This window comes from Pseudophryne corroboree, chromosome 1 (genome assembly GCF_028390025.1).
Source record: "Pseudophryne corroboree isolate aPseCor3 chromosome 1, aPseCor3.hap2, whole genome shotgun sequence".
NCBI classification, from domain to species: domain Eukaryota; kingdom Metazoa; phylum Chordata; class Amphibia; order Anura; family Myobatrachidae; genus Pseudophryne; species Pseudophryne corroboree.
In genome coordinates this window covers 381,116,846-381,131,566 of record NC_086444.1, presented here as the reverse complement: position 1 = coordinate 381,131,566, position 14,721 = coordinate 381,116,846, and the positions used below count along the sequence as shown (strand labels likewise).

The 14,721-nt window shown below is 44.2% G+C and overlaps 1 long non-coding RNA gene across 1 annotated transcript; it reads right to left on the bottom strand.

Moving 5' to 3' along the window:
* Positions 1–952: 952 nt before the first annotated feature.
* On the bottom strand, positions 953–1,930 carry LOC134886680 (uncharacterized). The gene is made up of 3 exons (XR_010170808.1): positions 1,861–1,930; positions 1,094–1,117; positions 953–982 (listed from the first exon to the last, which is right to left on the bottom strand). It is a non-coding gene; the product is annotated as an uncharacterized LOC134886680 (long non-coding RNA).
* Between the last annotated feature and the right edge of the window lie 12,791 nt (positions 1,931–14,721).

Here is a 14,721-nt window from a genome sequence, read left to right as displayed (position 1 = left end):
TGTATAAGTGGGCTGCTGCCTGCCCGCTTCTGGGCCAGCCCACCTATCTTGCCCCTGTCTGGGGCCCCCATAAATCATTGGCACTATATTGGAGAAAAAAAAACATTTAGTCACATTCAAATACTATACAATTATTACTGTATACTGTAGGTACAGTATTATACTGTATTGCTGGTATTCAAAATATAAAGTACTGTACAAGAGTTTAGCTTCAATAGGTCATAAACAAATTGTCAAAGGAATAAAACACCACAGTACAAATACTGTAGACATTTACTGTATGTATTAGCAGTCATGACATTTCATGACCGCTTCAGAAAAAAGAGGGTTACAGTACTGTAGGTGGTGTTGTAGGGAGTACTATCAATAATAGTGGACTGTACTCAGAGCCAGCCATAAATAATATGATTCCCTAGTCAAGTTTTTGGATGCTGCCCCCTTGCACAGACGCTATTTCCGCCTCTGATCCTGTACCCCTTTCCCAGCACCATCACCCCTCAACCATAGCAGTCCTCATTTTGGTGCTCCTCCAACCTACAGTACTGTATGTTTAAAATAGCAACAGTGTGCACATTCGGTGTGCATCCCAAAACGGTGCATGTTCTTGCTGGGAAGGGGCATGGACACACAGTAATTCCCCAATCTGAAATGACGCCACACAGTACTGCAACTTTATTCACAACATATCATGCAATAGTGTCTCTTATTCTCGTTATGCTTGCTTCGCTCGCCATGCGGTGGGCACGGTGCCTCGCTACGCTCTGCACACTATTATATCAGTAGTCAGGAAAGGCAGCATGCATTTGTGGAGTGAAGAGGGTGAAAAAAGAGAGAAAGTACAGTATGTACTGTAAGGTTATGTCAGAGGGTGTGAAGATGATCAGCTCAGTGTTATACATGTTACAGTAAGTTAGAATACAGTACAGTGCATTATGTATTTATATTTTATTACCAGGTGTCTCCTCCACTGGTTGGCGACGGACTGTAAAAAGATAAAATACAGTTAGTCATATCAGTTTGACTTAAAATAATGTTGGAGAAAAAAAATACTGTAATTACAGTACCAACTATTGCTACTGTACAGTATATTTACCAAAAATGTATTCTGGCTCGTCGTCTGTGGGTAAAAGAGAAGAATATTATAAGATACAGTATACAGTAAAAAGTATAGTAATAGTACACTAGTGTCCAGGCCCAGTGTCAGGTGGGTAAAAAAAGGTATGCTTGTGACAGGCATGGTGATTCCAAGGGACCCCACCGAGACCATCAGAAAATTTGTGAGTGACCCGTATGCCGGTGATTATGACTAGAATAAGGTAGCAACTCTTTTTTCTTTTGAATTATGTATACTGTACAGTACTGTATGTGCATATTGTACAGTACACTTAAAATATTTAGCAGTTACTGTAGTGGTAATTTTTGGGATGACAGTATTAGCATACTGTAAGCATCCAACTGAGGCCCCCAAACAGATGCCGCCACTAGGTACAGTACGTGCCTCTCGTGCCTAATGGGAAATTCATCACTGACAGTATCTAGAGAGATGAATGGAGAGACAGTGACAAGGGGTGAGAGAGAGAGAGAGAGAGAAATTGAGTAAGATGGGTGTTTTTTTTAGAACAGGATGTTGTCCATACAGTAGCAACCAATCAAATATTACCTACTGTACTGTATTATCGTCTGTAAGTGTAACTAGATACTGTAAATGTTAATGTGGGATGTGATCGGTTGCTACTGTATGGGCAATATCACCAGTTCAAACAAAAACAATTTTCATCCGATTTCTACGCATTTGCCAGAAAAATCTGATGAAAAGTGCTACTCTGATGGCATCAGATCAATGTCAGTAATAATTCTTACCACTAAATGCAGCAGCATCATCATCATCATCATCCTCCTCCTCCTCCATGGCCTGTTCCAGTGTAGGGCCTGTGAAAAAAAACATTAATGTGAAAAAAAAAAGGTTCATTCCAGGAAATACACATACCCTCCAACATGACCCGCCCCACTAGGTACAAAATGCTCTGGTTCTGGACTTCCCTCTTAATTTATTATTGCCATCACCTGTGAAGAAACAGCTTTCTTATCATATAACTAGTTCAACACAGGTGATGGAAATCATAAATTAAGAGGGAAGTCTAGAAACAGAGCAGTGCGGCGGGTCATGTTGGAGGGTCTGCATACAGAAACATAGAATTTGCTGACAAATACTGTAAGAACCACTTTGGCCATCTAATCTGCCTCTTTTTTTTAACCTTTTTTTTACATCAAACCTTATTTGATCCTTATTTCTTTGTAAGGATATCCTTATGTATGTCTCTTCCATGCATGTTTAAATACTGTAGCTCTACTGTTTTAGGCTCTATCACCTCTGATGGGAGGCTATTCCACTTGTCCACTGCACTTTCTGTGAAGTAATTTTTTTTTTAAATATTCCCCCTGAACCTCGCCCCCCTCCAGTCTCCGTGCACATCCTCGTGTCCTATTGCTTGCAGTGTCTTCATTAGGAGAATGTTTCCCTCCTGGACTTTATTAAAACTAGAGATGTGCACCGGAAATTTTTCGGGTTTTGTGTTTTGCTTTTGGATTCGGACTTGTTTTGGATCCTGGTGCTTTTTTTCAAAAACCTCTCAAAAACAGCTTAAATCGTAGAATTTGGGGGTATTTTTGATCCTACTGTATAGTGTTATTAACCTCAATGACCATAATTTCCACTCATTTCCAGTCTATTCTGAACACCTCACAATATTATTTGTAGTCCTAAAATTTTCACCGAGGTCACTGGATGACTAAGCTAAGCGACCCAAGTGGCCGGCACAAACACCTGGCCCATTTAGGAGTGGCAGTGCAGTGGCAGACAGGATGTCACTTATAACAATTTTCCCCAAACATCACATGATGCAAAGATAAATAAATAAAAAAAGAGGTGCAAGATGGAATTGTGATTGGGCCCTCCCAACCACCCTTATGTTATATAAACAGGGTCTGCCACACGACTGTGGCTGAAATGACTGGTTGGTTTGGGCCCCCACCAAAAAAAGAAGCAATCAATCTCTCCTTGCTCAAACTGGCTCTACAGAGGCAAGATGTACCGGACTGGACTTACTTAATGGGTGCAGTGAGGTGATGGACATAGAGTCCTGGTCCTCCTCCTCCGCCACCGCCTGTGACAGTGTAGGGCCTGTGAAAGCAAAAATTCCATGAAATATACTTTTGTATTCTGTGTTGAATACAGTAAAGCAAAAATTCAGTCAGGAATTGGAGGAGGAGAGTAGATTTCGCACACAGAGACGAGAATGTCGAGGCCAGAATCAGGGGGTAGTGGAGGAGGGTTAGGATACCGTACCTCACCCTGTTGGGATTGCTGCAATCAGGATGCCACTGTCGGTCACCTGACCGCTAGAATCCTGACTGCTGGTCACGCAAACCCAACCCATTGGTTTAACACAATGTACAGTACAGTACAATACTGCAGTTTACTTACCAAGTTGGGGAGAGGGTTTTTCATCCTCATCCTCATCCTCACTGTCAATAATTACTGAGTTGAAAATAAAAAAATATTATAAACAAAATACAGTAGAGTACAGTTACTACAAAATTGCACAGTAGTACAGTGCTACAGGAGGCAGAGATATATTCATAATACAGTAGGAGCAGAATGACTGTCCAGCGGTAGGGGACATACAGTACTGTATTTAAAAGACCTGCTGTCTGGATCCCGACATTCAGAATGCAGAGTGTGGATTCAGAGTATGATTGGAGGGTTAGGCTAGTGGAGGGTGGGTAGGATGCACAATTTTGGGCACCATAATACAAAATGGATATCGTGGAACTACAAAAGGTTTAGAGGCGGGCGACCAAAGTGATGAAGTGGATTGAGAAGATGGAATACAAGGAAAGGCAGGCTAGGCATGTTTACATTGGAAAAGAGGAGATTAAGAGGGGACATGATTAACCTTTACAAATATACTGTATACAGTAAGGGGACAATACACAGGAACTGTTTTTGATAAGATGGACACAGAGGACACGTGCACAGTAACTCTTGTTGAAGTAGAGGCGATTTCGCACAGAGGCGAAAAGGGGTCTTCACAGTGAGGGAAATACTGTACAGTACATGTTTGGAATTCCCTGCCTGAAAAGTAATAAAAGTGGACTTGGTCAATACTTTTAAGAATGGGCGTGAGAAAATCCTACTGTACTTACTATAATCTGGCTCCTCTTCCTCCCCCGACTCAATGGAAATGAGCTCCTCCTCCGCCTCTGTATCAATTACGAGGCGGTCTGTGTGTAAAAGATGACAAGTATTGTAAAATACAAAAATTACAGTAATACTGTAGGAAACTAGTGTGTCTGTAACAAAAAGTAATTATTACCACTTCCGGAGCTCTCGGATGGTGTCGGCGGTGGTGGTGGTGGTGTTGGTACTGTGGGAAAAAAACTAACAGTACTGTAAGTGAAGCTGTCAATTGGAAACATGTACTGTACAGTATCCAGGACACATGTACAGTAGTGTAACAACAATGACAGTAGCACCAGAATTCTCGTTACACAATACCTGGCAGCGCAGCAGGTGGTGGTGGTGGTGGTGTTGTTGGTACTGTGGGAAAAAAAATAACAGTACTGTAAGTGAAGCTGTCAATTGGAAACATGTACTGTACAGTATCCAGGACACATGTACAGTAGTGTAACGATGACAGTCACACCAGAATTCTCGTTACACAATACCTGGCAGCGCAGCAGGTGGTGGTGGTGGTGGTGGTGGTGTTGTTGGTACTGTGGGAAAAAAAATAACAGTACTGTAAGTGAAGCTGTCAATTGGAAACCTGTACTGTACAGTATCCAGGACACATGTACAGTAGTGTAACAACGATGACAGTAGCACCAGAATTCTCGTTACACAATACCTGGCAGCGCAGCAGGTGGTGGTGGTGGTGGTGGTGGTGGTGTTGTTGGTACTGTGGGAAAAAAAATAACAGTACTGTAAGTGAAGCTGTCAATTGGAAACATGTACTGTACAGTATCCAGGACACATGTACAGTAGTGTAACGATGACAGTCACACCAGAATTCTCGTTACACAATACCTGGCAGCGCAGCAGGTGGTGGTGGTGGTGGTGGTGGTGGTGGTGTTGTTGGTACTGTGGGAAAAAAAATAACAGTACTGTAAGTGAAGCTGTCAATTGGAAACATGTACTGTACAGTATCCAGGACACATGTACAGTAGTGTAACGATGACAGTCACACCAGAATTCTCGTTACACAATACCTGGCAGCGCAGCAGGTGGTGGTGGTGTTGTTGGTACTGTGGGAAAAAAAATAACAGTACTGTAAGTGAAGCTGTCAATTGGAAACATGTACTGTACAGTATCCAGGACACATGTACAGTAGTGTAACGATGACAGTCACACCAGAATTCTCGTTACACAATACCTGGCAGCGCAGCAGGTGGTGGTGGTGGTGTTGGTACTGTGGGAAAAAAAATAACAGTACTGTAAGTGAAGCTGTCAATTGGAAACCTGTACTGTACAGTATCCAGGACACATGTACAGTAGTGTAACAACGATGACAGTAGCACCAGAATTCTCGTTACACAATACCTGGCAGCGCAGCAGGTGGTGGTGGTGGTGGTGGTGGTGGTGGTGTTGTTGGTACTGTGGGAAAAAAAAATAACAGTACTGTAAGTGAAGCTGTCAATTGGAAACATGTACTGTACAGTATCCAGGACACATGTACAGTAGTGTAACGATGACAGTCACACCAGAATTCTCGTTACACAATACCTGGCAGCGCAGCAGGTGGTGGTGGTGGTGGTGGTGGTGGTGGTGGTGGTGTTGTTGGTACTGTGGGAAAAAAAATAACAGTACTGTAAGTGAAGCTGTCAATTGGAAACATGTACTGTACAGTATCCAGGACACATGTACAGTAGTGTAATAACGATGACAGTAGCACCAGAATTCTCGTTACACAATACCTGGCAGCGCAGCAGGTGGTGGTGGTGGTGGTGGTGGTGGTGGTACTGTGGGAAAAAAAATAACAGTACTGTAAGTGAAGCTGTCAATTTGAAACATGTACTGTACAGTATCCAGGACCAAAAAGGGGTCCGGCCAATAAACAATCTGCATCAGAGAAGCAAGATACAGTATGCTTAAAGTATACAGTACTATATACTAGATCGCCAACAAACGTAAATTAACAAACAACTATCACTGGAATTGACCATCCTCATCCCGTAGCGAAGCACGGGTATTCAGCTATCTACAATGTTATTTATACTTTGTGTTTAATATTTACATTTAGTTTTGTAAACAGACATTCTTAACATTAACGGATTGCAGCGAGTTATCTGTGATGGTCAGGACAGGGGGTTGGGACTATAGAAATCACTATGTACTGTACACTACTGTATTTGACAATACTTACCAGCTTGGCGGCGCCTGTCCCGCCTCCTGTGACGTCGTGCTACCAGCCCTGTAAAAATATATATATACACAGTATAATGGCAGCATACTGTACAGCCAATGAAATTCAACATTGACAGCATCTTTATGACATCACAATAAATGGAATTGTTCATTCTAGTACCCTGCACCTAATCACTCAGGAGGGCATAGTGTACTGTACTGTCTTCAAAACTTAAGGGGCACATTTCTAAATGTGACATACAGTACAGTACACTTACAGTATCGCTACAGTACAGTAGGTCCAGGGTATTAGACAGAACACTACCTTTATAGACATTGTAACACACATAAGCATTGCCCTTATAAACATTATGACACACATCAGCATGCAGCCCTCCCACCCTTAACCATCTCAGTACTGTTCATTACATTACAAATTGATTTCATGACAGATGATGCAGTACTCACCTGAATTCATCTTATTCACGTCATGTCACAGTAGTGCAGTTTATTCACGTCACAGTACTGTCCTTGATTCACGTTGTGTCACACAGTAGAGCACCGTATTCACGTCACAGTACTGTCCTTGATTCACGTTGTGTCACACAGTAGAGCACCGTATTCACGTCACAGTACTGTCCTTGATTCACGTTGTGTCACACAGTAGAGCACCTTATTCACGTTACTGTACTGTACGTCACAGTAGTGCAGTAGTATATCCACATTACGTCACAAAGTAGAGATCTGCCACAGTCATGAACCTTATAACACATTATGCAAGAGTAATGCACGTCAGAACACATTAGGCCACTGTAACATCCCTTAGAATAATTTCTGCCAAAGTAACATCCCTTAGAACACTGTACTATCTGAAACACAAATTTCTGCACACTGCACGACACACTGCAATTAAACCACACAATGCACTGCACGACTGCATAGTGTATGCACTGCGTGATATGACAAACTGCACATTTCCCTGCAAAATATGATACAATGTACACTACACAAAAAACTGCAATTACCACATGTGTATACAGTACACTGCACGACAGTGCTGGCCCTAGCCAGATACAGATACAGCCGCAGTCACGCAAAATATAGGCATGCCGCATATCATTTTAATCAGCAGAAGCTGCTGGTGCCCCTAAGCATAGCAAATGCCCTAGGCATTTGCCTACTGTAGTTTGCCTATGCCTAAGGCCGGCTCTGCTGCACGATGTGATTCACTATGCATTACACTCACTGCACAATACCATATACTGAATGTACACTGCATGACACGCTGCAATTACGCAGCACGATACACTGTGATACATTGCATATACTGTACACTGCATGATACTGTACACTGCACAATCGTAGACCACGTGGATTGTAAAGAACTACTGTATATACACAAGTTTAAAAAATAACAATTGTTTTTGTAAAACGCATGTCGATCTTTTTCCATGTCAACTTAACGACCATGTCAACCTACAGTAACTGGTGTCAACCAATTTCAAAAGCCGCACCATCTAGGTCGACGCAAAAAAACAAATTGACCTTTTGACCCGGGTTAATGTTTGGTCCTTGTTTAACCATTTGTTTACCACAAATACTGTACAGTGCTGTATAGACCGGATACCTGCTGCTACAGCAGCCCCTGCTATAATGTACTGTACCTGTAACTACAGTAACTTAAAGTACAGTAATCTACAGTAATGTACTGTACTTACAATCCCTTATGGCCTGCAGGCGTCGTGGGGTCCTCCTCACGAGGTCACTCCATCTCCTCTGGAGAGACCTCACCGTTCTCTTCCGGTTGTAGGTCCGGAGGATAGCCCTACTTGCCCTCCTGTATGCTCTCACCTTCTCCTCGTTGCTGGCGAGAGTTCTGTCCCGCCAGCGAACGAGGAGACGCAGCTCACCCAGAGCATAGGGACGGTCCCGTACAGCAGCCATGACCGTCCTTATGCTCAATGAGCGTCTCAGACGTCGTGCGCCTCAGACGTCGTGCGTCTCAGACGTCGTGCGTTCCAGGCATTCAACGTACAGTACTGTAGTTACTGTACTTTGTGACAGTTTCCCTTAGTTTTAAATATGCCCTTTCTTTGACCACAGTATTTTCCACTGTCTTGCCCTACGCCCTTCCCTCCTGGGAGCCTTCACAGGTCTTCTGCTATACACAAATACCGAAGATGCACAGTCCGTCAGAATACACTCATTTCATTCCCGCTGTTTAGGTGCATTTAGCGTAAAGAATCGCTCCTGCAGATGTACTTTGATTTATGTGAAACCTGTGTGCATCCTTCCATTGGATGTACTGTATTGGAGAGAAAAAAAAAAATGTTAAAGTGAATGTCACGGGAACACATTAAAAATAAGGTTGGCACTTCCTTCCCATTGGTGTTGGTTTACAGTATGCCGTAGTGTACTCGGACGCTCATGTAATTGCATTTCAAAGGCACAGTATTTTCCATCGTCTCCCCCCTACCCCCATCGCCCTTCCCCCCTGGGGGCCTGCACAGGGAGGAAATTCAGGTCCTGTGCAATACACAAACGCTGAAGATCTACAGTACTGTTTTGCTTAGTTGGTAGCGTCCGAATACACTCATTTCATTCACGCTGTTTGGGTGCATTTAGCGTAAAGAATCGCTCCTGCAGATGTACTTTGATTTATGTGAAACCTGTGTGCATCCTTCCATTGACTGTCTTACAATGTAAATAAAATAATACAGTGCATTATTACAGAAAAAAAAAAAAAAAAAAAAAGAAAGAAAGCACATCATGTCTCGAACCCTGGACCCCCAGCGAGGGAGGTGGGAGCCTTCACCCCTAGCCCACGACGCCTCATGAGAGATTTCCAATTTCATGTGTGAAAGTACTGCAAACAGCGCCCGGCCCCCGCCCCATTGCTGTTGGTTTATGCCTTAGAGGACTCGGACGCTCGCATTTGTAAAGCACGGTGTTTTCCTCCGCCTCCTGCTAGCCTGTTGCCCTTCCCCCATGGGAGCCTGCACAGATCATGCAGTAGACAGGGAGGGAATGCAGGTCATGTGCAATACACAAACGCCCACTGTAGTACTGTTTTGCTCACTTACAGTACCGTACTGTAGGTTGCATTTAGCGTAAAGAATCGCTCCTGCAGATGTACTTTGATTTATGTGAAACCTGTGTGCATCCTTCCATTGGATGTACTGTATTGGAGAGAAAAAAAAAAATGTTAAAGTGAATGTCACGGGAACACATTAAAAATAAGGTTGGCACTTCCTTCCCATTGGTGTTGGTTTACAGTATGCCGTAGTGTACTCGGACGCTCATGTAATTGCATTTCAAAGGCACAGTATTTTCCATCGTCTCCCCCCTACCCCCATCGCCCTTCCCCCCTGGGGGCCTGCACAGGGAGGAAATTCAGGTCCTGTGCAATACACAAACGCTGAAGATCTACAGTACTGTTTTGCTTAGTTGGTAGCGTCCGAATACACTCATTTCATTCACGCTGTTTGGGTGCATTTAGCGTAAAGAATCGCTCCTGCAGATGTACTTTGATTTATGTGAAACCTGTGTGCATCCTTCCATTGACTGTCTTACAATGTAAATAAAATAATACAGTGCATTATTACAGAAAAAAAAAAAAAAGAAAGAAAGCACATCATGTCTCGAACCCTGGACCCCCAGCGAGGGAGGTGGGAGCCTTCACCCCTAGCCCACGACGCCTCATGAGAGATTTCCAATTTCATGTGTGAAAGTACTGCAAACAGCGCCCGGCCCCCGCCCCATTGCTGTTGGTTTATGCCTTAGAGGACTCGGACGCTCGCATTTGTAAAGCACGGTGTTTTCCTCCGCCTCCTGCTAGCCTGTTGCCCTTCCCCCATGGGAGCCTGCACAGATCATGCAGTAGACAGGGAGGGAATGCAGGTCATGTGCAATACACAAACGCCCACTGTAGTACTGTTTTGCTCACTTACAGTACCGTACTGTAGGTTGCATTTAGCGTAAAGAATCGCTCCTGCAGATGTACTTTGATTTATGTGAAACCTGTGTGCATCCTTCCATTGGATGTACTGTATTGGAGAGAAAAAAAAAAATGTTAAAGTGAATGTCACGGGAACACATTAAAAATAAGGTTGGCACTTCCTTCCCATTGGTGTTGGTTTACAGTATGCCGTAGTGTACTCGGACGCTCATGTAATTGCATTTCAAAGGCACAGTATTTTCCATCGTCTCCCCCCTACCCCCATCGCCCTTCCCCCCTGGGGGCCTGCACAGGGAGGAAATTCAGGTCCTGTGCAATACACAAACGCTGAAGATCTACAGTACTGTTTTGCTTAGTTGGTAGCGTCCGAATACACTCATTTCATTCACGCTGTTTGGGTGCATTTAGCGTAAAGAATCGCTCCTGCAGATGTACTTTGATTTATGTGAAACCTGTGTGCATCCTTCCATTGACTGTCTTACAATGTAAATAAAATAATACAGTGCATTATTACAGAAAAAAAAAAAAAAAAAAAAGAAAGAAAGCACATCATGTCTCGAACCCTGGACCCCCAGCGAGGGAGGTGGGAGCCTTCACCCCTAGCCCACGACGCCTCATGAGAGATTTCCAATTTCATGTGTGAAAGTACTGCAAACAGCGCCCGGCCCCCGCCCCATTGCTGTTGGTTTATGCCTTAGAGGACTCGGACGCTCGCATTTGTAAAGCACGGTGTTTTCCTCCGCCTCCTGCTAGCCTGTTGCCCTTCCCCCATGGGAGCCTGCACAGATCATGCAGTAGACAGGGAGGGAATGCAGGTCATGTGCAATACACAAACGCCCACTGTAGTACTGTTTTGCTCACTTACAGTACCGTACTGTAGGTTGCATTTAGCGTAAAGAATCGCTCCTGCAGATGTACTTTGATTTATGTGAAACCTGTGTGCATCCTTCCATTGGATGTACTGTATTGGAGAGAAAAAAAAAATGTTAAAGTGAATGTCACGGGAACACATTAAAAATAAGGTTGGCACTTCCTTCCCATTTGTGTTGGTTTACAGTATGCCGTAGTGTACTCGGACGCTCATGTAATTGCATTTCAAAGGCACAGTATTTTCCATCGTCTCCCCCCTACCCCCATCGCCCTTCCCCCCTGGGGGCCTGCACAGGGAGGAAATTCAGGTCCTGTGCAATACACAAACGCTGAAGATCTACAGTACTGTTTTGCTTAGTTGGTAGCGTCCGAATACACTCATTTCATTCACGCTGTTTGGGTGCATTTAGCGTAAAGAATCGCTCCTGCAGATGTACTTTGATTTATGTGAAACCTGTGTGCATCCTTCCATTGACTGTCTTACAATGTAAATAAAATAATACAGTGCATTATTACAGAAAAAAAAAAAAAAAAAAAAGAAAGAAAGCACATCATGTCTCGAACCCTGGACCCCCAGCGAGGGAGGTGGGAGCCTTCAACCCTAGCCCACGACGCCTCATGAGAGATTTCCAATTTCATGTGTGAAAGTACTGCAAACAGCGCCCGGCCCCCGCCCCATTGCTGTTGGTTTATGCCTTAGAGGACTCGGACGCTCGCATTTGTAAAGCACGGTGTTTTCCTCCGCCTCCTGCTAGCCTGTTGCCCTTCCCCCATGGGAGCCTGCACAGATCATGCAGTAGACAGGGAGGGAATGCAGGTCATGTGCAATACACAAACGCCCACTGTAGTACTGTTTTGCTCACTTACAGTACCGTACTGTAGGTTGCATTTAGCGTAAAGAATCGCTCCTGCAGATGTACTTTGATTTATGTGAAACCTGTGTGCATCCTTCCATTGGATGTACTGTATTGGAGAGAAAAAAAAAAATGTTAAAGTGAATGTCACGGGAACACATTAAAAATAATGTTGGCACTTCCTTCCCATTGGTGTTGGTTTACAGTATGCCGTAGTGTACTCGGACGCTCATGTAATTGCATTTCAAAGGCACAGTATTTTCCATCGTCTCCCCCCTACCCCCATCGCCCTTCCCCCCTGGGGGCCTGCACAGGGAGGAAATTCAGGTCCTGTGCAATACACAAACGCTGAAGATCTACAGTACTGTTTTGCTTAGTTGGTAGCGTCCGAATACACTCATTTCATTCACGCTGTTTGGGTGCATTTAGCGTAAAGAATCGCTCCTGCAGATGTACTTTGATTTATGTGAAACCTGTGTGCATCCTTCCATTGACTGTCTTACAATGTAAATAAAATAATACAGTGCATTATTACAGAAAAAAAAAAAAAAAAAAAGAAAGAAAGCACATCATGTTTCGAACCCTGGACCCCCAGCGAGGGAGGTGGGAGCCTTCACCCCTAGCCCACGACGCCTCATGAGAGATTTCCAATTTCATGTGTGAAAGTACTGCAAACAGCGCCCGGCCCCCGCCCCATTGCTGTTGGTTTATGCCTTAGAGGACTCGGACGCTCGCATTTGTAAAGCACGGTGTTTTCCTCCGCCTCCTGCTAGCCCTCCATTCCCATTATGCATTAGCGAACTCAGACGCTCATATATTTTAAAAGCACGGTGCTTATACATTGTACTGTACATTCTTCCTTTTACACAATTACTGTAGTTGCGTCTCCATACACATACAGTACTGTACAGTACTCCATACTTTTTCCACCGCCTCCCGTTACGCCTACAGTATTGCCAGAGCTGTAGATCAATCCGCCGCTATACTGTACGATCGAAAGTACTGGATTAGTGGAGCATTAGCCACACAGTGGTGGAGATGTGTAATGCATGATGAGTATCTAGATCGTCTCAACGCGCCTGCCTGTGATTAAACTCAGCTATCGCCTTAGCGTGGCTAAACGCCCGTCTCGGCGGAGAAACAGTCAAGATAAAGGTGGCTACATCTGTACACATGCAAATGTTTTCCTGCATATTTTGGTGCATTTTATCAATTAATAATAATTTATTAAATCGACTGTATGGTGAATGGAAAAAGAAGTATCAGCTACATTATATGGGCAATCAGGCCCGCCATCAGGGGGGTGCTGCGGGCACAGCAGTCCAGGGCCTGGCCTCTCTAACAGAGAGGGGAGGGCCCGGGCCACTCATGCCACTGCCCGCCCACCAAAATCCGTCCTCCTGCTGCCGTGTGTCCTCCTGCCACTGCCGCCGCTGCCCGTCTCCTGCAGAGTATTTAAAAATCCCTCTCAAGATGGCCGCCACCTCAGAGGAGACAGTTATTAAAGATACTAGAGGAGGCTCTAGTATCTTTAATAACTGTCTCCTTTGAGGCGGCGGCCATTTTGGAAGGGACATTTTCTATAGTTTTACTTGAAACAGGCTGCCGAACAGTCTGCAGCAGCTTCAGCGGCGGCAGAGGCTGCAGGGGGGAGGACAAGCACAACCCCTGATAACAAGAAGTACCCCAATGAGCAGGTACTGGGGCATTACTCTGTGGGGCATTACAGTGTGGTGCATAATATGGTGCTAGGAACAAAACCATGGGGACATAGATTTTTTTTCTTTATATATATATATATATATATACAAATAGAGAATTCAGCACTCACCATAGAAAGCTCACTTGTCCTCACAACATCAATAAATAAATGATGGGGGTTTTGTCAGTGAATTGGCCAATGCACGGAAGCCTGCATACCGCTCCACGGTACCCCACCTGCATGCAGGTCCTACACTATCACAAAGCCTTAAGAATTAAAACCTGGCAACTGTATCACATAATATAACTGCAAATATGCCCACTAAGTTTAATGTATGCCTGCCACATATCTAGTGGCTTTTAAAGGCATACTAGTCACCTGACACAGCCGGTAAATTACTAAGGAGCAGCTGACACAGGTTTAGAACAATTGAGATTACACAGGGGTGCATGAAAAGGCCTGTGACCATGGTTAATAAGAGTTAACCAAAGATTAACCCCATATTATACAAACAAATATAGAAAACCACAGCACTCTCCACCCCAGAAGCGGGGTGCAGTGTCTGCACTCACCACTCATAGGGTGGGGTGCATGCAGCCCATGGCCACCTACCCAAATACATACAAATAGAGAATTCAGCACTCACCATAGAAAGCTCACTTGTCCTCACAACATCAATAAATAAATGATGGGGGTTTTGTCAGTGAATTGGCCAATGCACGGAAGCCTGCATACCGCTCCACGGTACCCCACCTACATGCAGGTCCTACACTATCACAAAGCCTTAAGAATTAAAACCTGGCAACTGTATCACATAATATAACTGCAAATATGCCCACTAAGTTTAATGTATGCCTGCCACATATCTAGTGGCTTTTAAAGGCATACTAGTCACCTGACACAGCCGGTAAATTACTAAGGAGCAGCTGACACA